The sequence below is a fragment of the Microcaecilia unicolor genome, chromosome 2, assembly GCF_901765095.1.
Source record: "Microcaecilia unicolor chromosome 2, aMicUni1.1, whole genome shotgun sequence".
Taxonomy (NCBI): domain Eukaryota; kingdom Metazoa; phylum Chordata; class Amphibia; order Gymnophiona; family Siphonopidae; genus Microcaecilia; species Microcaecilia unicolor.
The window spans coordinates 431,525,541-431,552,093 of NC_044032.1; the positions used below are offsets into that span (position 1 = coordinate 431,525,541).

Genomic DNA, 26,553 nt, shown 5'->3' on the forward strand with positions numbered 1-26,553 from the left:
CACTTGCTCACATTAAACGTCATCTGCCATTTAGATGCCCAGTCTCGTAAGGTCCTCTTGTAATTTTTCACAATCCTCTTGCAATTTAACAACTTTGAATAACTTTATGTCGTCAGCAAATTTAATTACCTCAGTAGTTACTCCCTTCTCTAGTTTATTTATAAATACATTGAAAAGCCGCAGTCCCACCTGTTTATACTACTGCTTTAATGATCTTAAGCCCTAAAATGTGTTTGTTTTAAACTGGATTAGTTAGGTCCATCTGCTTTTAAGAATGACAGGCTCTTTGCTGAATTACAACCATTTGAGAGCATGTAGCCCCTTCCCAATCCCCCGCATTGTTTCACAGCTGCCCTCTCTTAGGAGAGATTTGAGAAAAAAAACAAAATTACATTTTAGGCTTTGAAGCAAAATTAATGGTTTTGCAATCGATTATCCTCTCCCCTCTCAGCTTTCGACACAGAGATCAGCATTCACACTATTTTAAACTGTTCTTGTGTGTGCGAGGTCGGTCAGTCTCACAAGTGGCCATCCTCTTCCCCACCCCACCCCCTCTCTCTCTTGCACCCTCAACCACTCCCCCTTTCTTTTCTGCATGCAGGACTGAAAGAAATAACAGCTGTTTGTAGAGATCAGAGCCTTGCAGTATGCACAGCCACCACTCCGTAATCCCCCTTTCTGTGGGCCCATTCAGAAGAAGCAGACCTGTGTGTTTTAACACAGAGAGAAAACCCTAGAGCCATACATTTTGCACTTTTTTAGCAATTTGGCACAAATCATTCAGTTCCTGTAGCACAGAAGACTACCACACAGCTCCTCCCTCACCATCCCTGGTAGGCAAAGTCACATGAATGAAATGTATAGCAGCTTCCGGGGGTTTTATTAACTGGGAAAAGTTACAGATAAGCAAACTTTTTTCTTTTTTTAAATAAAAATAGTTACAGAACAATGCTTTATACAGGGATTGCTTTGCTGTAAGAGTGTTAACCTAAGAAGCATACAAAATAGCAGGCATTAATTTTTTTTCTTCCCTAGGAGCATTAGGCCATTTGACCATCTAGTGGTAGTACTGTGCTGAAAAGGGGGGAGGGTGGGAGGGGACAGAGATGCTGGTTTCAGATCTCCAGGGCAGAATTTCACACAGCCATGGATGGATAGCCAGCTTTTTGTGGACACACCCTGCCGGAGGGATTGGGATAAGATGGAAGAGGTCACTGATCTCATCAAAAAGAGAACTGACACCATGGAAACCCTTTGCTAGTCCACTCTCTGTGGCCTCCACTTCTCAGAAGTATTCAGGCGGGAATTAGAGTTGGCATAGGTACACCCCTCCAGCCCAGCCTTCCCAGCAGTCCTGGAGAGGCCCACTCCAGACCTAGACAGATGATGCACCAGAAATCCCAACTAGCACCCCACTTGAAGCAGGAGACAAGCTTCTGATTATCTTAGGAAAGCATAGCCACAGTGAAAGTGACCGTCCCGGAGAGCCTGCCAGTCAGTTGGAGGCTAAACTTTTTCCATCAAAGATGGCCCCTTGTAACCTCAGACCAGTGGGTTCTCAAAACAGTTGAGGAGGGTTATGCTTTTCTTTGGTGTCTACTCCCTCCAAATTGCCCACTGAGAGCGTTAAGCTTCAGCTCTCAGCACAGGGAAGTACTTACAGAGGAACTCTTCTCCCTTCTCGAGGCCCACGTGGTCAAGCCTTTTTCAGTAGAGGAAAAGGCGAAAGGATTCTCTTCCAGGTACTTCCTTGTGCCAAAGAAAATGGGAAGATGGTGTTTCATGCTAGACTTAAGGGCCCAAATATCTGGTCAAAGAAAAGTTCAGGATGATTTCCTTTGGCACCCTTCTTCCCATGATTCAGGCAAATGATCAGCTATTCTCTCTGGACTTAAAGGATGCTTACACCCAGATATGTCCAAGTCAGAGGAAGTGTCTCATATTTCAAGTGGGGAAACACCACTACCAGTATCATGTTGACAAAATCCAGTCTGCATAGGAATGCTGTGTCTATGGCTATGCAAGTTCATGTGTTTCCCTACCTGGATGACTGGCTGGTCAAGAGCACATCAAGGGAAGGTGTTCGAGAATCAATGCAGAGAATTGTTCGGGTGTTGGAGCTACTAGGATTCGTGATTAATTACTCCGAGTCCCATCTACTCCCCATGCAGCAATTGGAGTACATAGGAGCCTTGCTAGACATGATTAATGCTTGGGCCTACCTGCATCAGGTATGGGTGGATGCTCTCATCTATACCACCACTCAGGTTCAGCACAGCCAGCAGGTCACAGCTTGGCAGCTGTGGTGATAACTAGGCCACATGGCCTCTATGGTGCATGTCCAATCCATGGCTTGCCTCCATTTGAGGATTGCCCAATAGACCCTTGCTTCCCAGTGGTGCCAGGTCACAGGGAACCTTGCGGATATGATCTTGGTAACACTGGAGTTGACTCAGTTGCTTTTCTGGTGGGTAGTTCAGACCAATTTGACTCTGGGACTTCCATTCCAAATTTCACCACTCAAGCAGGTGGGTGCAGGATCCTACCCCTTGTTTCAAGAAGCAGTTGAGGTGTGGCAATGGGCAACAAGTCATGGTGTAGTGTCTCTCCCTGCCAGATTTGTGGCCCAGAGCAACATTCTGGCAGGAAAATTGAGCAGGGTGATGCAACTGCATGAGTAGTCTCTGAATATGAGTGTTGCCTTCAAGATCTTACGAGATCCCGCAGTACTGCTCCAGAATCAGATCACGTAGCAAGCTAGCATCAGATGTCTTGTTCCTCAATTGGAGGGAGGGTCTTCTATATGCATATCCTCCAATCCCTCTCATAGAGAAGACCTTGCTGAAACTCAAGCAGGACCAGGAAACCACGATTCTCATTGCACCTTACTGGCTGAGGCAAATCTTGTTCCCTCTTCTTCTGGACATCCTCAGAAGAACCATGGAGATTGGACTGTTATATGACCCTCAACACACAGAACGAGGGGTCTCCTCTGCATCCAAACCTCCTGTCCCTGGACCTCATGGCCTGGATGTTGAGACATAGAATTTGCATCCTTTCAGCTGCCTGAAGGTGTCTCCAGAATCCTCCTAGCTTCCATAAAGTATTATACCAAGAGGTGTTATACTTTTAAATGGAAGAGGTTGAGACCACGTGATGAGTTGAGAAGAGCAGACATGCTGCTGTTTTCCTCTGGGACCCCCCCGGCCCCGCGAGCCAATTTAGCGATGTTAAAATAGCAAGAGAATCCTCTACTGCGAGAGAAATTCTGGAGGAACGGTATATGGACTCATTTGTCATCAGAGCGGATGCGGTGATGCCCGGAAAAGTGGGGAAAAAAGAGTTGGAGAAAAATCGGCCAGTGAGTGAAACCAAGATTGCGCGGAGCCCGACGACAGCATTAGTACTCTTCACTATGCCACAACTACAGCAATTAACAGAAGCTGTCAAAAGCGCGATGGAACCGCAGCTTCAGCAGTTATCGGCACAACTTATGAGTTTGGAGGCCACGCTGGACGATACTACCCGACGGACTGCGAACTGGAACAACGGTTGGCAGTAGTGGAGGAAAGAGATACGGAACAGGGAACCACGATTGAGAAGCTGCAGAAGCTGGTACATACTCAAGCGATGCAAATCGATGATCTCGAAAATAGATCACGAAGATCTCATATATGTTGGAATGTAATTGTATTTTACATGCATTGCCTGTCACCTATTATTTCTCTGTGATTACTCTGTGACCTCTGATGTGAATTACTTAGAGAGGTCACACAGCTATGCAACTTCCTGTGGGGGTCAGATGCAGCACATGGAGCACATGGAGCTCATGATCTCTCCTAACCTGAGAGGATCTATGGTGGTGTGAGCATCCATTACCATCTAAGCACATGGAAGGAGCTGATAATACAAATGTATAGTAATATGTATATATAAGCCTGTCTGATTATAATCTAACTACAAACTGTGAGTAAACAGATGTTTTGTTACTTCAACTTTAAAGTGACTCAGCAGTGAATTATTCAGGGGTGAATGAGAGAGAGATGAAGAAAGAAATTAACATTTCTAAAGCTGAAGCTGTGTGTACTAAAATCTGCTAATTATTTACTACAAATAATCCAACAAAAGGGTTATGGGCCCAGGGTCCAGGAATTGAAAAAGAAGAGAAATATTACCAGGCAGAAAAAAAGGCCACATTTTTCTCTTAAGTTTTAAAGGAAAGATTCAGTCTGTCTCTCTCTCCCCCCACACAGCAGACAGAAGGCTAAGAAAATGGCTGAGGGAAGAAATTCACCATTGTTCTATTCTCTCAAGGTGCCTAAATTAACTGAGTTTAATTATCAGCAGTGGGAACTAAGATTCATATGTCTCCTTCGAGCAAAAGGATTAAATATATGCTTAGACCAAGACAGAACAGCTGAAAATATGGCTGAATGGGACAATGCAAACTATTATGTGAAGTGCATGCTTTTGGAAGCTCTCTCAGAGAAACAAGCCATATTAGTGGAGGGAAAAGATACACCAAAGGACATTTTATATAAACTGAGAACTATGTATGCAACTACATATGCAAAGCAGCAACCAATTTGGTTAGCAGAGTTGAATGAAACCAAATTAAGGGATAAAAGTAAATGTAATGATCACATTATGTATCTTATGTCTTCATTTCAAAAGTTAGAACTTTCTGGAATTCCCATGTGTGATGCATTGAAAAGAGCATTTCTTTTTACCTCACTATCAAAGAAGTTTGATGTTTTTAGGTCTGTAAATGAGGCCATTGAAGGGCAATCTTTTGAACAGACAACATCAAAACTAAGGCAGGAATGCATAATAAATGATTCTGAGGAGATGTGTTCTCAAAGTCAGTCAGAGAGAAATGAAACAATTTCTTGGCAAAGAACAGAGGAAGGCGGAGCTATGGGAAAACTCCACCCAAGGGCAAGCTGATTTGCTACTCATGTGGAAAGGAGGGACATGTATCTAAATGGTGTAAGGAAACACAAAACACTCCCTCTAGCTCACCTAAGCCAATGGAACTAAAGAATTTTCAAACCAGGAAATGTATGAAGGACAAAGATAAACACAAGGGCTTTCTAATGGCAGAAAAATCTTTGACTATGGTAAATAATAATTCAAATGAAAGTACTTGGATTTTGGATTCGGGGAGCACATGCCATTTAACCAATTGTAAGGATTTCTTTCAGGAAATGTGTCCAGAGGAAGGTATTCTTAAAACTGCAAACGCAGGGACTGCTAAGATCCAAGCAAAAGGTATTGGATTCTTAAAATGCAAAGTGTCTAATGAAGTTAAAGAAATTCCTGTAAGTGATGTCTTGTATATTCCCCAAGCAGTTTGCAATATGCTTAGTGTATCTACATTAGATAAGAAGGGATTTGTGATTCGTTTTGAAAACAGTAAGTGCACAATCTCTAAAAATGATGAAGTGTATGCTGAAGCTTTTATGCATAATGATGTTTATAAACTGAGCATTTCAGGTGAAGCCTCACATATGGCGCAAGTAAGGAAGAATGATGGTAAATGTAGTCTGGAAATCTGGCATCGCCGCCTGGGACATCGTGATTCTAAGGTGATCCAGGATCTTTACAGTAAGCAACTGGCCACCGGCATTCAGATAAGTGCAGATGCTGGTAAAATGGAGAAATGCATAGACTGTGTTACTCAAAAAGGTGTGAGACCCTCATTTCCTGCATACACAGGAAATAGGAGTAATAAAGTGCTGGACTTAATACACAGTGACTTATGTGGACCGTTTAATATCCCATCATTGGGAAATAACAGATTTGTGCTAATATTCTTGGATGATTTCTCTAGATATTGTGTGGCCTATTTGCTGAAAGAGAAAAGTCAAGTCACAGACATGCTGAAGAAATACGTAGCCATGGTGAGCAATAAATTTGAAAGAAAACCAAAGGTTCTTCAGACCGACAATGGTGGTGAGTTCACTTCACAAAGCATGCGCACATTTCTAGAACAAGAAGGCATTCAGCATATCACAACAGTAGCTTATACACCAGAGCAAAATTCTGTTGCAGAGAGAAAATTTAGGTCACTTGTGGAAATGACCAGATGTATGCTGTCAGATAGCAATCTCCCTAAAAGACTATGGGGGGAAGCCATTCTCACAGCAGTGTACCTACAAAACAGAATGCCAACTAAAGGCGCTGAGCGCACACCACATGAGACATGGCATGGTAGGAAGCCAAACCTGTCACACATAAGAACATTTGGAAGTACAGCATATGCTCATGTACCAAAGCAAAGAAGGCATAAGCTGGATTCCACAACAGAAAGGGGCATTTTAGTTGGCTATGCTCCAGGACACAAAGGATATAGAATTTTGAATCTGAAAACTGGCATTGTTGGCATAAGACATGTTACATATTTTGATGAAAACAAAAGGGTTGATAAAGGCTGGATTATCCCAGATGAGCCTTATCATCCAGAATATGAAACTAGAACCATAATAGACATGCCAGTATATATAAATGCCATACCAAGGCATATGTCTGAAAGCAACTCACCTGTATCTAACGAGGAACAGGCAGAGGAAGCAGACACAGAAAGGATCATCGAAGAAGACAGTACAGTTGGAGAAGGGGAATCAATTGGAGAAGAACTCTCAGATTTAGAGGATGCGGAAAGGTCAGACCAACCTGTTGTCAGACGCTCATCCAGGGAAAACAAAGGTGTTCCACCCCCAAGACTGTCTTACCTAACAAAGTCAGCAGAAGCTCAAGAGCCCTTAACATGGGATGAGATTGAGAAAATGCCAGCAGAAGAAGCTGCTGAATGGCGTAAAGCTGCACAAGAAGAAATTGATGCATTGGATAAAAATAATACTTGGATTCTTACAAAATTACCTCCTGGCAAGAAAGCTATAGGATGCAAATGGGTATTCAAGTTAAAAAGGAATGCACAAGGAAAAGTGGAAAGGTATAAAGCCAGATTAGTCGCAAAGGGATATCTTCAAAAATATGGAGAAGATTTTGATGAAGTGTTTGCACCTGTAGTGAAACACACGACAATCAGAACACTTCTGAGCATTGCAGTCTCAAAAGGCATGCAAGTCAACCACATTGATGTGAAAACAGCATTTCTTCACGGAGATATAACTGAAGACTTGTACATGGAACAACCAACAGGTTTCATAAATACAAAACAAAGACAGCTAGTGTGTAAATTAAACAAAGGTCTTTATGGATTAAAGCAAAGTGCAAAATGTTGGAATGATAAATTGCATGAAATATTGACAAATTTAGGATTTAAGCAAGGTGAAGCAGATAAATGTTTGTACACTAGGTGCACAAATGGACAATATGCATACATTTTAGCTTTTGTTGATGATCTGCTCATTGCAAGCAAAAGTGAGCAAGAGTACAAGGACATTGTAAAGTGTTTAAACCACAATGTTGAGATAAAAGAACTTGGTAATGTGTCATACTATCTTGGTATAGAAATTGAGAAACAAAATGATGGTTCTTATCTTCTAAGCCAGAAGCAGAAAATAAATGAGCTTATTGAAAGTTTAGGTATGCAAGATGCCCAAGTTGTAAGCACTCCCATGATCACTGATTTTCTGAAGGATGAAACAGTAAGAGAACCTTTACCAGATAACATCCAATATAGATCAGCCATAGGTAAGCTTTTATATCTAGCTACCACATACAGGGCTGATATAGCAAATGCAGTAGGAATTTTGAGCAGAAGGGTCAGCTCACCTACCAAATCAGATTGGACTGCAGTTAAAAGGATGGTAAGGTATTTAAAGGGTACCATTGATTGTAAATTAAAGATTTCAGCCAATAGTAATCCAAAACTAATATGTTACTGTGATTCAGATTGGGCAGGGGATCATTCTGATTATAAATCCACAAGTGGATATGTGTTTATGTATGGAAATGTACACATTTCATGGGCCAGTCATAAACAAAGTATTGTGAGTTTGTCTTCTACAGAAGCTGAATATGTGGCTGTATCGGAAGCGTGCAGAGAACTGATGTGGATTGAAAAACTTTTGCTGGATTTCGGAATAGCTGAAAAGAGACCAATCCAGATAATGGAAGATAATCAGAGCTGCATCCGACTGTCACAGAATGACAAGGTTCAGTCACGCACCAAGCACATCGCAACGAAATACCACAACGTGCGAGAGTTGGCGAAAGAAGGGGTCATCAGTCTACACTATTGTCACACCAGTGAGATGACAGCTGACATCATGACCAAACCGTTACCCAGAGAACATTTTGTGAATCTGCGTATAAAGCTTGGACTTTGTATGAATAAATAATTGCATGACAGTTATGCATGAGAAGGGGTTTGTTGGAATGTAATTGTATTTTACATGCATTGCCTGTCACCTATTATTTCTCTGTGATTACTCTGTGACCTCTGATGTGAATTACTTAGAGAGGTCACACAGCTATGCAACTTCCTGTGGGGGTCAGATGCAGCACATGGAGCACATGGAGCTCATGATCTCTCCTAACCTGAGAGGATCTATGGTGGTGTGAGCATCCATTACCATCTAAGCACATGGAAGGAGCTGATAATACAAATGTATAGTAATATGTATATATAAGCCTGTCTGATTATAATCTAACTACAAACTGTGAGTAAACAGATGTTTTGTTACTTCAACTTTAAAGTGACTCAGCAGTGAATTATTCAGGGGTGAATGAGAGAGAGATGAAGAAAGAAATTAACATTTCTAAAGCTGAAGCTGTGTGTACTAAAATCTGCTAATTATTTACTACAAATAATCCAACAATATACACATAATCGGGTTCCCAGAATCAGTTTCGGAGCAAGCACTCCCCACAATGTTAGAACGGTGGATGGTAGAGGTTTGCGTTGTCTGACAATGTGTCGCATTCTCGAGGGCCTTGGCATACTGTCAGGTCCTCTAGGCAGCACTGGGAATTGTGAGCCCTTGGGCCCCTGCCGCGGAGCGGCAGAGGCAGGCAAGACCGTCTTGGAACTGGACGTCCGGAAGGACCGGACCGGAACTCTGGACTGGAAGTAGGCAACTGAACGGCAGAACAGGAGCCGCTTCACCTGTACTTAGCCACCTTTCCGCTAGAGTTGAGCTCTAGCGTGCGGGCGGCCGACAGGACTTGTAGGGCAAGGCCGGAACTGAAGATCCAGAGGACCCACCTCGGGTCTAGGAAACACAGGGGAACAATACTAGACTGCACTAAGCGCTGCATGCAGCCGCTAAGCCAGACACACCAGACAGACTAGACAGACAGAAGCTTATCAGGAGCAGGAACTAAGACAGACATGCAAGCAAGGAAGAAGGGGAGACTGGGAATATCCCCTGGGCAAACCCCCTAGCTAGGTCGAGGCAGGTAACAGGATAAATCCCCCAGAAGATACACGCTAGCTAGACAGATACAGGAATCAGGATACATAAGCAGGGATCCGGATAAGCACACAGGATATACAAGCAAGGTACAAGGTAGACACATGGGACAGAAGGTAGCTAGGCAGAGCGGAAAACCGGATAACACTAGCTAGCCAAAACCAGGACTCAGGACGAACAAGCAGGGACCAGGATGAGCACACAGGATATACAAGGATCAGGATGTACACACAGGATATACAAGCAGGGAGTAGGGCAGGCTGCAAACACAGACGGGGAAACCAGGCCTGAACAGCAGGCTCTAAACATAGACTAAAGGCAGAAGGCTAGCAGCCAGGATGTGCACACAGGATATACCAGGTTCAGGATGTGCAAACAGAATATACAAGCAAGGAGTGGGTCAGGCTGCCAACACAGCCGGGGAAACCAGGGCTGAACAGCAGGCTCTAAACACAGACTAAAGGCAGAAGGCTAGCAGCCAGGATGTGCACACAGGATATACCAGGTTCAGGATGTGCACACAGAATATACAAGCAAGGAGTAGGGCAGGCTGCAAACACAGACTAAAGGCAGAAGGCTAGCAGCCCACGCAGAAGGGCAAGCAGCCCACAGGTACTGGGAACCGAAGGGCACTAGCCCACACAGAAGGGCAAGAAGCCCCCAGGTACTAAGCAGAAGGGCAAGCCCACACAGAAGGGCAAGAAGCCCACAGGTACTAAGCAGAAGGGCAAGCCCACACAGAAGGGCAAGAAGCCCACAGGTACTGAGCAGAAGGGCAAGCCCACACAGAAGGGCAAGAAGCCCACAAGTACCAGACAGAAGGGCAAGCCCACACAGAAGGGCAAGAAGCCCACACAGAAGACAGGCTTAGAAGCAGCGCAGCAACACACTAACTAACCTGTCGGCCTCTGGGCATGACACCAGACAATAACACCATGCGAAGGCCCTGACTGCAAGCACAGGCCTTCCTTATAAAGGAACTTACTGATGAGTCACCACCAGCAGGACAGAAGCAGGAAGTTCCTTGCCTCCAAACAGAGGCTTGACACACAGAGGAAGTGAGCCCACAGGAAGGACAAGCAGGAGCCATCTTGGATACTGGCATAGAGGAGGAGGCGGCAGCCATCTTGGAAGAGGCATAGCCCACACAGGTGAGGTCCAGTAAGGCAATCAGCACACAGAGCCAGAGAGAAACTAAGACAGACACAGAGACAAGCAGAAGCCAGCACAGCCCCCAGAAACAGGGTAAGTCTGAGGGTGGTCACGGCCACAGCTGTGACACAATGCAGGCCCTCTCTGCGTGGAACATGCACACAGGCTTGGCCACAAACAAGCAGGCAGGGAAAGGCCTATAGTGGTGATCGCGAAGGTGCATAATTTTGTTCACAAAGTGTAAATACTTCGAGGGTCGAGACTTAAAAGAGACACTTTGAACTATGATGGTCACCAGGTGAGGATCTTCCAGGAGTTTTCCCCGGCACTCCAGGAAAAAAAACGTACATTTACACCTCTCTGCAAATCTCTCTTTGATACAAAGGAAAAATTTATGCTTGTCTATCCAGCGTTGCTAAAGATCATGCACAATGAAACATGGCATAACTTTGAGTCCCACACGGAAGCAAAGAAGTTTATGGACTCCTTAAAGTTGGTCAGTGAGGGGGATAAAGGACATGCGGGGAAACTGGCAGGGCTGGGCTGCAGTGAGTAATACTGGACATGTCATGATAACCAAGATGCTTGATAAACACGGTATGAGAGAATGGTGTGGATGGAAAAGGTAAAAAAGCTGAATAAGTGTGGGGATGCTGAAAGGGGACCGGGGGGGGGGGGGGCGGAATCACGATTGTCTCACTAGCCGAGAAGGCGAGGGAAGGTTATGGGGTGTAGGGTAGTTAAGAAGAGGGATTGGGGGAAGGAAGGTGGGTGGAAGGGTTTGTAGGTGGGCTGGGGAAGGGGGGTGGGTAGTAGGAGAAGGGTTGGGTAATAGAATTTCTGGGAGGCTTGGTTTCTTCGCTGACCTTAGTCACATTAAGAGGCAGCTGGAATTCTTGATGTGCAGCGTCACTGAAAGCGCTGCCCGACGTCTCTAACCTTCCCTTCGCTCGTTTGTTCCGTGTCCTGCCCTCAAGGAAATGACGTCAGAAGAAGGCGGGGCACTGAGGGAATGAACGAGCGAAGGGAAGGCTGGTGGAGAGACGTCAGACAGCGCTTTCACTGACGCTGCGCAGCTGCTGAAATGGAGGTAATTTTAAAGAAGAGGGCGGGCAGGTGGACATGGGAGCAGGAGGGATGGGGAGAGAGGAGCATTGATCAATGGACCACATGGATCTGGATGGGAGGGCAGGGCCCAGGGAGAGAGGATCAATTGCTGGACATGGAGGGCAGGGAGGAGAATTGCTGGATATGGATAGATGGAGGGGGGCAGGGGAGAGAGGAGCATCGATGGACATGGATGGGAGGGCAGGGCCCAGGGAGAGAGGAGAAATTGCTGCACTTGGAGGGCAGGGCAGGGGAGAGCGGAGAATTGCTGGATATGGATGGATGGCGGAGGGAAGAGGAGAGAGGAGCATTGATGGACATGGATGGGAGGAGAGGGCAGGGGAGAGAGGAGAAATGTTGGGCAGGAATGGAGGGAAGGAAAGACGAAGGAGATGCACATGGATGGAGGCGAAGGGAGAGAGGAGAAATGCTGGACATGGATGTAGGGGAGGGGAGGAAAGTAGATGCACATGGATGGAGGGGAGTGAGGAGAAATGCTGGATATGGATGGAGGAGAAATTGCTGAATTTAAGGGCTGGATCGGAACACTTTGAAGGCAGATGCTGAAACTGGAGAAAGGATAGGGACAGGGCTACAGATGGTAGACAGGACACATAAGGACATAGGAGGATGGTGGACGTGGTGAGAGAAAAAATATCAAATGGAAAGAAGACACTGCATAAAACAGAAGACACTGGGACCAAAGTGAATAGAAAAAACAAATGATCAGACAACAAAGGTAGAAAAAAGTATTTTATTCAGAATTTATTAATTGGAATATGTCAGCTTTTGGAAATGTGCATCTGTGATATTTTGCATGTAAGTTTCAATTTTTCTAGTATTGCTGCATGCTGAGTCTGACTTCTTGAGGTAACTTTCCAGTTCAGGATTTTGCCTTCATATCTGTTGTGTCATGTGTTTTTCATGTGTGATCAAGGTGCAGTATCCTGCTAGCGTGTAGTATTTGCAGTCCTTTTTGTTTTGTTTTTTTCACGAGGTAGTGTATTGGTGTTTTAGAGCCAGGTGTAATTACAGTTCTGCCTTTCCACGCATAAGGTTGTAGCTCGTCCTGTCCTTGGAATTAGTGCTGTTATGGTTTGGTAAGGTTATGAGTGTGTTTTTGCACAAGTTTGTGTATAGTGTTTTGCAGTGGAGAGATTGTGTGTCCGCACCTCTGACCCCCCGGGGTTATGAGAATTGGAACTACTAATTGTAGTGGACTTGAACTGAATAATTTCTGGGGAGGGGGGTTTCATGATAGCATTGTGCTTATTATTTCAATCAGTTTTTCTGTACAAGTTTAGCTTCATTTGAAATGTCAAAAATTTTCTAAGAAAGAGGTTTACAGATCCAAGATGGCGTCTTGAAAGGACACGGGGATCAGAGCTCCCGAGTACCTGGAGGTTCGAACGCCAGTTTCCCTAATTAACATCATGGGGAAGCGAAAGGGGAAAGCTAAAGCTCTTACCTCCCCGAGCTTAGCTGTGAATCCCGCTGTGCGTCAGACCGTCTTGGAGTCTTACGGAGTGACGATCCTCGGAGAGCGACAGCCTGATTCTGCAGGGCCCGCTGCTGTTCAAGCGGACCATAGCATTGAGGGGGTATCGCTTAGTCCTCCCCCGAATACAGCCCCTCCTCGTCTAGGAACAACTACGAGTATGACGGAGGCGCAGGGGACCGGAGCGATTGGTGGAACGCCACCCCTGGTAACTGTGCTGGGAATGCCCGTTGTATCCTCGACGCCAACCAATTCTACAACGGAAGAAGTGTTCTCTTCATCTGTGGTTTGCGATACGACTCCTGTAGGACACCGAGGAAATGTACCGGCTGTAATAACACTAGAAGCGCTCTGGGACGCAATCCAAGGTATTCACACCTCTTTACAATCTATTTCCAATTCTTTTGGGGGTGAAATAATTGATTTAAAGGAAAAGCAAAAAAATATGGCTGAAAAAGTCCAGAACTTGGAGGGAGAACTTATTAAATTTCAAAATATATCAGCCACTCTAATCAAGGAACGAGATATTTATGCTCGCAAAATTGTTTACTTAGAAAATCAAAGTCGTGGGAACAACCTGAGATTTATAAATATCCCAAAATCTCCTTTAATTGCTCCTTTGGACTTGCTGAGAAAAAACTTTCTAGAGGTACTGGGAATCCCAGCGACAGCTTTTCCACCTGTCGCAAGGGCCCAGTACATAACTGGAATAAAGAATATAGTTGGACAACCTCAGGCTGCACCGGGCTTAAATTTGACCCATTTCCTGGAAAGTTCCTTGGATATAGTGACTGAAAGGACTACGTTATTAGTCACCTTTGCATTAGAAATGGACAGAAACAATATTTTTCGGACCTATTTTCATCACATAAATATGGAATTCTTGGGTTCAAGAGTCCAGATTTTCCCAGGCTTGGCTAGAGACACCCAGAAAAAAAGAAGGGAGTTCTTGTCTTATAAGGCTAGAACTCTCAAGCTTGGAGCGGTTTTCCAACTAAAATTTCCATGCAGATGTTTGGTGTCATTAAATGAAAATAATTATGTTTTTTTTTTTTTTTTGAACCCTTAAAATTGTTACAATTTATTGAGGCACAAGAAAGTGTGAAAAAACCTTTAATTGCCTCCCAGTGAGATAAATGCTATTATGTAGGCTATCAGGTTTATATCCGCTCTTGAAATTTCATTTATACATTTTTTCCTGTATTTTCTTTTTACCTAGTACTTGGATCTTCCATCGATTTGTGGACAAAAGAATAGAGAAATATTTCCTTTTAATTATTTGTTTGGATTATTATATTTCTTGTACATTCCCTATACATTTATGTTGATATGTAAATGTAAAAAGATATAAAGTTTAAAAAAAAAAATTTCTAAAAATTGAATAATCTTATCAATGAGGTGGAGCTGGGGCGGGGCTAGAATGGGGCCCCACCAAATTGGTCTGCACAGGGCCCCGCACTTGCTAAGACTGGCCCTGTGTACACAATAATAACAAAAAGATGGCAAGGGCTATTGTACAGATGGAGAAAGCAATGAAGGCAGCCAAGAGAAGGGCGGTTAGGGAATCCTCAGAGAAACACGAAGAACAATATCACGTGACTCAGGTAGCATTGAATTCACTACTGCACGAGCGTGCTACCAGATCACTTTTATATCAGAAGTATAGACTACAAAGGTTTGGGGACAGAGTGGGTCCGATGCTGGCGAGAATGGTGAAGTCATGGGGGCCTTCCCGGACCATAACAGCCTTAAAGGATAGCCAGGGAAGAGTGCAAAATGACAGTAAACAGATAGAGGAAATCTTCAAGACATATTTTACTCAATTGTATTCCCCTCAGACTACATTAAACCCATCTAGTTTAAGCCACTATTTGAGCAACCTTAATCTGCCGAGGGTGACGGATCAGGAGTTAGAGGAAGTAAATACCCCGATCTCTTGAAAAGAATTGCAGGGAGTCATTAAAGCGCTGAAGCTATTCTCGGCGCCTGGCCCAGATGGGTTTTCTGGAGAATTTTATAAATTGCTCCTCAAGCAAATCATGGGGCCGTTGGTGGACTTTTATGACCAGTTGGTAGGGCAAGGTCAGTTTCCTGCGCATGCAAATGAGGTATTGATAACCCTACTGTTGAAACCAGGCAAACAACCTGATCATGCAGAATCTTAAAGACCCATTTCCCTCTTAAATGTTGACATCAAGATACTAGCAAACGTAATGGGGGACAGGTTGGCAAGGATTTTACCGAGAGTCATAAGTACAGAATGAGTGGGATTTGTGCGGAACAGGCAAATAGTCAGCAATATGAGGCGCTTGCTATTGGCAATGGCCCACAGTCAACATAGAGAATGGCCTTCCTTGATAGTAAGTTTAGATGCCGAAAAGGCCTTTGACAAGGTGAGCTGGGAATATCTATTCGGGGTCTTACAGCATATGGGCTTTCAAGGGTGGTTCCTCCAGGCTGTTCAAGCGTTATACACAGATCTGGTGGCTTCTTTGATAATTAACGGGGTTAGGGCACCAAATTTCCCCATCCACAGAGGCACCAGACAAGGATGTCCCCTCTCTCCAATGCTTTTTATACTAACATTATAGCCTTTATTACATGCCTTACGGGGAAACAGAGGAGTGGGGGGAGTGGAAGTGGGTGGAAAGCTGATCAAGACCCTGGCTTTTGCAGATGACCTGCTAGTGATTATGAGGAATCCGGAGGAGTCATATAGTAACATAGTAACATAGTAGATAACGGCAGAAAAAGACCACCCAGTCTGCCCTACAAGATAAACTCATGTGCCATTTTTTGTGTATACCTTACCTTGATTTGTACCTGTCTTTTTCAGGACACAGACCGTATAAGTCTGCCCAGCACTATCCCCACCTCCCAACCACCCGCCCCGCCACTCACCACCGGCTCTGGCACAGACCGTATAAGTCTGCCCAGCACTATCCCCACCTCCCAACCACCAGCCCTGCCTCCCACCGCTGGCTAAGCTTCTGGGGATCCCTTCCTTCTGAGGAGGATTCCTTTATGTTTATCCCACGCATGTTTGAATTCCGTTACCGTTTTCCTCTCCATCACCTCCCGCAGGAGGGCATTCCAAGCACCCACCATTCTCTCCGTGAAAAAAATACTTCCTGACATTTTTCTTGAGTCTGCCCCCCTTCAATCTCATTTCATGTCCTCTCGTTCTACCGCTTTCCCCTCTCCGGAAAAGGTTCGTTTGCAGGTTATACCTTTCAAGTATTTGAACGTCTGTATCATATCACCCCTGTTTCTCCTTTCCTCCAGGGTATACATGTTCAGGTCAACAAGTCTCTCCGCATACGTCTTGTAACGCAAATCCCATACCATTCTCTTTGCATCCCTTCCATTTTTTTAACATCCTTCACAAGATACGGCCTCCAAAACTGAACACAATACTCCAGGTGGGGCCTCACCAACATCTTATACAGGGGTATTAAAACCTCTTTTCTTCTGCTGGTCACACCTCTCTCTATACAGCCTAGCAATCTTCTAGCTACGGCCACCGCCTTGTCACACTGTTTCGTCGCCTTCAGGTCCTCAGATACTATCACCCCAAGATCCCTCTCCCTATCAGACTCTCACCACCTAACACGTACGTCTCCCGTTGATTTCTACTCCCTAAGTGCATCACTTTGCATTTCTTCGCATTGAATTTTAATTGCCAAAGGTTAGACCATTCTTCTAGCTTCCGCAGATCTTTTTTCATGCTTTCCACTCCCTCCGGGGTGTCCACTCTGTTGCAAATCTTAGTGTCATTTGCAAAAAGGCAAACTTTACCTTGTAAGCTTTCGGCAATATCACTCACAAATATATTGAATAGAATCGGCCCCAGCACCGATCCCTGAGGCACTCCACTACTCACCTTTCTCTCCTCCGAGCGAACTCCATTTACCACCACCCTCTGGCGTCTGCCCGTCAACCAGTTCCTAATCCAGTTCACCACTTCGGGTCCTATCTTCAGCCCTTCTAGTTTATTCAAGAGCCTCCTGTGGGGAACAGTGTCAAAAGCTTTGCTGAAATCTAAGTAGATTATGTCCATAGCACGTCCTTGATTTAATTCTCCGGTCACCCAGTCAAAGACTTCAATGAGATTCGTTTGGCATGATTTCCCTTTGGTAAAACCATGTTGTCTCGGATCTTGCAACTTATTTGCTTCCAGGATATTCACTATCCTTTCCTTCAGCATGACTTCCATTACTTTTCCATTAATTGAAGTGAGGCTTACCGGCCTGTAGTTTCCAGCTTCTTCCCTATCACCACTTTTGTGAATAGGGACCACCTCTTCACTGCCCAAATTACTGGAGGTCATTCATAACTATGGGGTACACTCTGGTTTCACTTTGAATGTTGTGATATCCCCCTTCTCACTCAGGGTGACCTGGTTCTCAATATGCAGATCATATGCAAATTAGTGTGCTACCCGTTCTCGCTCAGGGTGACCTGTTTCCCACTCCGCAAATTAAACAGGTCTCACCAACTGCATATTTCTCAGGCAACTCTTTATTCCAGCCCCTGGGCACACTTCTTCTAGCTTAATACTTTGTGTTTTCATAGATCTTCACACAGAGCCTCCCCACACAGATACGTGGGTTCAGTACTACACCAATACTTTGGGGACTCTCAACCCCAGGCTTTGCAGCCTGCTTCTCTCAGTACTTTGGACCCACAGTCCCCTCTTTGAACCCACAGTTCTGGACACACAGTCTTTTCTTCTTTGGACACACAGTCACCTCTTTGAACACACAGTTCTGGACACACAGTCCCCCCTCTTTGAACCCACAGTTCTAGACACACAGTCTTTTCTTCTTTGGACACACAGTCCCTCCACTGAACACACAGTTCCTATAAGTACTGAGGATACACAGTCAAACACTAATGCTTTAGGGTCTTCTTAACCCAGGATTTTCAGCCTGCTGTAATCCTTTGGGACACACAGTCCTCCACAAGTCCATAGGGTTAGCCAGTATCTTCCAGGGGCTCTCTCTTCTCCTGCTGCTAGCTCACTTTCCTTCCTTTCACAACTCAGGTGGGGTATAAAGTGGTTAATTAGCTACACAGGACCCAGCCCATAACCTCCTACACCTGTGGACCTCCCAGGGCTCTCCTCGGTCCTAGCGACCTCCAGCTTCTTCTAGCGCCCTCTAGTGGCGTACACCGTATAGGACACCCTCTTACTTATCACAATGTACAAAAGTCACAAGCTCTTCCGGTCTTTGGGGTTGGGAGGAATAATTGGCGGGGTGGCTTCCCGGTGGCATGGGTGGGGAACTCCTTTAAATATTTGGGAGTGCGTATTCCCAGGGACTTATCACGACTGTATGATATGAGTGTGTCCAAAGTGTTGAGGAATACTTGTAGTATGTTGCAGGCATGGCAGTCTTACCCGGTGTCGTTATTGGGGCGTATAGTGCTGGTTAATATGCTTATTATTCCACGCTGGCTTTGTATTTAAAAAAGAAAGATGAGAAGACACTTAACAAAAGTTTGCAACAATGTTTATGGAGAGGGAAAAAACCAAGAGTGCCCCTTTCTGTGCTACAAATCCCAGTAGAATATGGAGGTTTGGGCTTGTTAAACGTGAGACACATTACGGTTGCCTGTGGGATGAGACACACAGCAGACTGGTTTCGTGCTACTCAGGATTTTACACCAACATCCATGGAGTTACAACTGATGGGACACACGCATTTTAGCTGCATAATACATATACTAGGAGGACCGGCTCCGCCAGAGCTGCAATCGACAGGGATTCTCAGGTCAGCAAAGGCAGTCTGGCAATGGATATGTCGCCATCACCGTTTCTCAGCATGGACTACTCCCTATCTAGCTATCTGTAATAATCCAGCGTTTCCCCCGGGTTCACTTTACCCAACATTTAAAGAGTGGAGGAGGAAAGGGTTAGTGTAGCTACTGCAGGCATTAACGGAGGAGGGGCAATTGAAGCCCTTCCCAGCCTTGTAGCAAGAATTTGCGCTATTAGTGAAGGACTGCTTCCATTATCAATTACAACATTACATGAGGAGCCTCAATTGGACAGATTTGACCGAGGACGTGCAAGAGGAGCTCGCATGTGTGTTTTCTTTGGCAGCACAGCAAAAGATACCATTATCCTTCTACCACAGGCATATCTGGGACACAGCTCCTGAGCTACAATTTACGAATCTCACAAGGGCATGGAATGAGGACTTGGGAACTAGTATGTCCACGGACATGTTTAAAAAGCAAGTGGTGTCACTACTGGGGGCCTCGTGGGTCAGGGCCCATTGGGAGCTCCAGTACAAATTTGCTCTGAGATTGCACATTCCCCCCAGAAGAGCTTTTCATATGGGCATCTCCCCGGATGGGGCTTGCCTGAAATGTGGACAGGAGGGGGCCACCTTGGGGCACATGTTTTGGAGGTGCCCCAAAAGCCAGAACGTTTGGAAAGGACTGACTCAACAAACCGCATATATGTGGTCGACAAGCTGGATCCTAGACTCAAAGTTACTTTTTGGTCAGCCAACCCTGGGTTCCCTGTTGCCTAGAGGGTATAAGGAATTTGTTGAGCAAGCTACCATCATTGCAAAAAAGACAATATTGCTAGCCTGGTTATCTGTGGAAAGTCCATCTCTGTCTGCTTGGCGAACTCAATTGCTGAGTATGATGAGATTAGAGAGATTGGGGGTCGACAACATTTCTTCAGTAGAAGGCTTACAATTTCAACTCAGATGGGAGCCCCTTTGGAAGACATTAACACCAGCTGCGAAAGGATATCTACTGAACATATGAGAGTTAGGCAGCAGGAGGGCCAAGCCATTAAGAACTGGTGAAGGAATGGATTTTGGGGGGGGCAGGGGAGGGAAAGGGGAGGGGGTTGATTTACAAAACTGTTGAATTGCTTGCAGATTGGTTTTTCTATTTGGTATTGCTCAATAAAAATCGTTTGAAGCATAAATGGAAGAGGTTTGCCGTTCAGCATGAGGGCAAGGCCGTAGATCCTCTCTCTTGTCCTACACAAAAACTGTTTGGGTACCTTTTACACCTCAGTGTATAGGAGGATTCACCATCATTGTGTTGGAGGTCAGCCCAACTCTATACAGTCTCTCTAGTGGTTCGCTTCATGAGAGGTTTGCTATTGACAAAGCCCCTATAAAACCTCTGACTGCGTCATGGGACTTTCTCATCCTCACTCAGCTGATGAAAGCTTTTTTTTTTTTTTGAGCTATTTGACTTCTGTCATCTAAAGTACCTGACCTGTAAGGTCTTATTTTTGGTGGTAGTCATTTCAGCTCACAGTAATTGAGCTGCAGGCCCTAGCAGCTGATCTGCCTTACACAAAATTTCATCATAACAGAGATGGGAGTAACTAGTGAGGTAATTAAATTTGCTGATGACACAAAGTTCTTCAAACTTGTTAAATTGCAAGAGGATTGTGAAAAATTACAAGAGGACCTTACGAGACTGGGAGACTGGGCATCTAAATGGCAGATGACGTTTAATGTGAGTAAGTGCAAAGTGATGCATGTGTGAAAAAAGGAAACCTGAATTATAGTTTCGTACTACACGGCTTCACATTAAGAGTCACCGACCTGGAAAGGGATCTAGGCGTCGTCGTTGATGATACGTTGAAACCCTCAGCTCAGTGTGTGGCGGCTAAGAAAGCAAATAGAATGTTAGGTGGTATTAGGAAAGGAATGGAAAACAAAAATGAGGATGTTATAATTGTTGGAATGTAATTGTATTTTACATGCATTGCCTGTCACATTTCTCTGTGATTACTCTGTGACCTCTGATGTGAATTACTTAGAGAGGTCACACACCTATGCAACTTCCTGTGGGGGTTAGATGCAGCACATGCAGCACATGGAGCACATGGAGCTCATGATCTCTCCTAACCTGAGAGGATCTATGGTGGTGTGAGCATCCATTACCATCTAAGCACATGGAAGGAGCTGATAATACAAATGTATAGTAATATGTATATATAAGCCTGTCTGATTATAATCTAACTACAAACTGTGAGTAAACAGATGTTTTGTTACTTCAACTTTAAAGTGACTCAGCAGTGAATTATTCAGGGGTGAATGAGAGAGAGATGAAGAAAGAAATTAACATTTCTAAAGCTGAAGCTGTGTGTACTAAAATCTGCTAATTATTTACTACAAATAATCCAACAAAGGGTTATGGGCCCAGGGCCAGGAATTGAAAAAGAAGAGAAATATTACCAGGCAGAAAAAAAGGCCACATTTTTCTCTTAAGTTTTAAAGGAAAGATTCAGTCTGTCTCTCTCTCCCCCCACACAGCAGACAGAAGGCTAAGAAAATGGCTGAGGGAAGAAATTCACCATTTTTCTATTCTCTCAAGGTGCCTAAATTAACTGAGTTTAATTATCGGCAGTGGGAACTAAGATTCATATGTCTCCTTCGAGCAAAAAGATTAAATATATGCTTAGACCAAGACAGAACAGCTGAAAATATGGCTGAATGGGACAATGCAAACTATTATGTGAAGTGCATGTTTTTGGAAGCTCTCTCAGAGAAACAAGCCATATTAGTGGAGGGAAAAGATACACCAAAGGACATTTTATATAAACTGAGAACTATGTATGCAACTACATATGCAAAACAGCAACCAATTTGGTTGGCAGAGTTGAATGAAACCAAATTAAGGGATAAAAGTAAATGTAATGATCACATTATGCATCTTATGTCTTCATTTCAAAAGTTAGAACTTTCAGGAATTCCCATGTGTGATGCATTGAAAAGAGCATTTCTTTTTACCTCACTATCAAAGAAGTTTGATGTTTTTAGGTCTGTAAATGAGGCCATTGAAGGGCAATCTTTTGAACAGACAACATCAAAACTAAGGCAGGAATGCATAATAAATGATTCTGAGGAGATGTGTTCTCAAAGCAAGTCAGAGAGAAATGAAACAAATTTCTTGGCAAAGAACAGAGGAAGGCGGAGCTATGGGAAAACTCCACCCAAGGGCAAGCTGATTTGCTACTCATGTGGAAAGGAGGGACATGTATCTAAATGGTGTAAGGAAACACAAAACACTCCCTCTAGCTCACCTAAGCCAATGGAACTAAAGAATTTTCAAACCAGGAAATGTATGAAGGACAAAGATAAACACAAGGGCTTTCTAATGGCAGAAAAATCTTTGACTATGGTAAATAATAATTCAAATGAAAGTACTTGGATTTTGGATTCAGGGAGTACATGCCATTTAACCAATTGTAAGGATTTCTTTCAGGAAATGTGTCCAGAGGAAGGTATTCTTAAAACTGCAAACGCAGGGACTGCTAAGATCCAAGCAAAAGGCATTGGATTCTTAAAATGCAAAGTGTCTAATGAAGTTAAAGAAATTCCTGTAAGTGATGTCTTGTATATTCCCCAAGCAGTTTGCAATATGCTTAGTGTATCTACATTAGATAAGAAGGGATTTGTGATTCATTTTGAAAACAGTAAGTGCACAATCTCTAAAAATGATGAAGTGTATGCTGAAGCTTTTATGCATAATGATGTTTATAAGCTGAACATTTCAGGTGAAGCCTCACATATGGCGCAAGTAAGGAAGAATGATGGTAAATGTAGTCTGGAAATCTGGCATCGCCGCCTGGGACATCGTGATTCTAAGGTGATCCAGGATCTTTACAGTAAGCAACTGGCCACTGGCATTCAGATAAGTGCAGATGCTGGTAAAATGGAGAAATGCATAGACTGTGTTACTCAAAAAGGTGTGAGACCCTCATTTCCTGCATACACAGGAAATAGGAGTAATAAAGTACTGGACTTAATACACAGTGACTTATGTGGACCGTTTAATATCCCATCATTGGGAAATAACAGATTTGTGCTAATATTCTTGGATGATTTCTCTAGATATTGTGTGGCCTATTTGCTGAAAGAAAAAAGTCAAGTCACAGACATGCTGAAGAAATACGTAGCCATGGTGAGAAATAAATTTGAAAGAAAACCAAAGGTTCTTCAGACCGACAATGGTGGTGAGTTCACTTCACAAAGCATGCGCACATTTCTAGAACAAGAAGGCATTCAACATATCACAACAGTAGCTTACACACCAGAGCAAAATTCTGTTGCAGAGAGAAAATTTAGGTCACTTGTGGAAATGACCAGATGTATGCTGTCAGATAGCAATCTCCCTAAAAGACTATGGGGGGAAGCCATTCTCACAGCAGTGTACCTACAAAACAGAATGCCAACTAAAGGCGCTGAGCGCACACCACATGAGACATGGCATGGTAGGAAGCCAAACCTGTCACACATAAGAACATTTGGAAGTACAGCATATGCTCATATACCAAAGCAAAGAAGGCATAAGCTGGATTCCACAACAGAAAGGGGCATTTTAGTTGGCTATGCTCCAGGACACAAAGGATATAGAATTTTGAATCTGAAAACTGGCATTGTTGGCATAAGACATGTTACATATTTTGATGAAAACAAAAGGGTTGATAAAGGCTGGATTATCCCAGATGAGCCTTATCATCCAGAATATGAAACTAGAACCATAATAGACATGCCAGTGTATATAAATGCCATACCAAGGCAGATGTCTGAAAGCAACTCACCTGTATCTAACGAGGAACAGGCAGAGGAAGCAGACACAGAAAGGATCATTGAAGAAGACAGTACAGTTGGAGAAGGGGAATCAATTGGAGAAGAACTCTCAGATTTAGAGGATGCAGAAAGGTCAGACCAACCTGTTGTCAGACGCTCATCCAGGGAAAACAAAGGTGTTCCACCCCCAAGACTGTCTTACCTAACAAAGTCAGCAGAAGCTCAAGAGCCCTTAACATGGGATGAGATTGAGAAAATGTCAGCAGAAGAAGCTGCTGAATGGCATAAAGCTGCACAAGAAGAAATTGATGCATTGGATAAAAATAATACTTGGATTCTTACAAAATTACCTCCTGGCAAGAAAGCTATAGGATGCAAATGGGTATTCAAGTTAAAAAGGAATGCACAAGGAAAAGTGGAAAGGTATAAAGCCAGATTAGTGGCAAAGGGATATCTTCAAAAATATGGAGAAGATTTTGATGAAGTGTTTGCACCTGTAGTGAAACACACGACAATTAGAACACTTCTGAGCATTGCAGTCTCAAAAGGCATGCAAGTCAACCACATTGATGTGAAAACAGCGTTTCTTCATGGAGAAATAACTGAAGACTTGTACATGGAACAGCCAACAGGTTTCATAAATACAAAACAAAGACAGCTAGTGTGTAAATTAAACAAAGGTCTTTATGGATTAAAGCAAAGTGAAAAATGTTGGAATGAAAAATTGCATGAAATATTGACAAATTTAGGATTTAAGCAAGGTGAAGCAGATAAATGCTTGTACACTAGGTGCACAAATGGACAATATGCATACATTTTTGCTTTTGTTGATGATCTGCTCATTGCAAGCAAAAGTGAGCAAGAGTACAAGGACATTGTAAAATGTTTAAACCACAATGTTGAGATAAAAGAACTTGGTAATGTGTCATACTATCTTGGTATAGAAATTGAGAAACAAAATGATGGTTCTTATCTTCTAAGCCAGAAGCAGAAAATAAATGAGCTTATTGAAAGTTTAGGTATGCAAGATGCCCAAGTTGTAAGCACTCCCATGATCACTGATTTTCTGAAGGATGAAACAGTAAGAGAACCTTTACCAGATAACATCCAATATAGATCAGCCATAGGTAAGCTTTATATCTAGCTACCACATACAGGGCTGATATAGCAAATGCAGTAGGAATTTTGAGCAGAAGGGTCAGCTCACCTACCAAATCAGATTGGACTGCAGTTAAAAGGATGGTAAGGTATTTAAAGGGTACCATTGATTGTAAATTAAAGATTTCAGCCAATAGTAATCCAAAACTAATATGTTACTGTGATTCAGATTGGGCAGGGGATCATTCTGATTATAAATCCACAAGTGGATATGTGTTTATGTATGGAAATGTACAAATTTCATGGGCCAGTCATAAACAAAGTATTGTGAGTCTGTCTTCTACAGAAGCTGAATACGTGGCCGTATCGGAAGCGTGCAGAGAACTGATGTGGATTGAAAAACTTTTGCTGGATTTCGGAATAGCTGAAAAGAGACCAATCCAGATAATGGAAGATAATCAGAGCTGCATCCGACTGTCACAGAATGACAAGGTTCAGTCACGCACCAAGCACATCGCAACGAAATACCACAACGTGCGAGAGTTGGCGAAAGAAGGGGTCATCAGTCTACACTATTGTCACACCAGTGAGATGACAGCTGACATCATGACCAAACCGTTACCCAGAGAACATTTTGTGAATCTGCGTATAAAGCTTGGACTTTGTATGAATAAATAATTGCATGACAGTTATGCATGAGAAGGGGTTTGTTGGAATGTAATTGTATTTTACATGCATTGCCTGTCACCTATTATTTCTCTGTGATTACTCTGTGACCTCTGATGTGAATTACTTAGAGAGGTCACACACCTATGCAACTTCCTGTGGGGGTTAGATGCAGCACATGCAGCACATGGAGCACATGGAGCTCATGATCTCTCCTAACCTGAGAGGATCTATGGTGGTGTGAGCATCCATTACCATCTAAGCACATGGAAGGAGCTGATAATACAAATGTATAGTAATATGTATATATAAGCCTGTCTGATTATAATCTAACTACAAACTGTGAGTAAACAGATGTTTTGTTACTTCAACTTTAAAGTGACTCAGCAGTGAATTATTCAGGGGTGAATGAGAGAGAGATGAAGAAAGAAATTAACATTTCTAAAGCTGAAGCTGTGTGTACTAAAATCTGCTAATTATTTACTACAAATAATCCAACAATAATGTCTTTGTATCACTCCATGGTGCGACCACACCTCGAATATTGTGTTCAATTCTGGCCGCCACATCTCAAAAAGGATATAGTGGAATTAGAAAAGGTACAGAGAAGAGCAACGAAAAATAATAAAGGGGATAGGATGACTTCCCTATGAGGAAAGGCTGAAGCGGCTAAGGCTCTTCAGCTTGGAGAAAAGACATTTGAGGGGAGATATGATAGAGGTCTATAAAATAATGAGTGGAGTGGAATGAGTAGATGAGAATCGTTTGTTTACTCTTTCCAAAAATACTAGGACTAGGGCCATGCAATGAAGCTACAAAGTAGTACATTTAAAACAAATCGGAGAAACTTCACTCAATTTGTTGTCAGAGAATGTAGTAAAAGCAGTTAACTTAGCAGGGTTTGAAAAAGGTTTGGATGGCTTCCTAAAGGAAAAATCCATAGACCATTATTAAAATGGACTTGGGGAAAGCAGCGTAAAATGTATTGTACTTTTTGGGGGATCTTGCCAGGTACTTGTGACCTGGATTGACCACTGTTGGAAACAGGATGCTGGGCTTGATGGAC

General features: G+C 43.5%; 1 protein-coding gene across 1 annotated transcript in view; it reads left to right on the top strand.

Moving 5' to 3' along the window:
• LOC115461169 (cytochrome P450 2U1-like) overlaps nucleotides 1-26,553 on the top strand; it is a 107,116-nt gene that overhangs the window by 66,905 nt on the left and 13,658 nt on the right. The gene's annotated exons all lie outside the window — the stretch shown is intronic.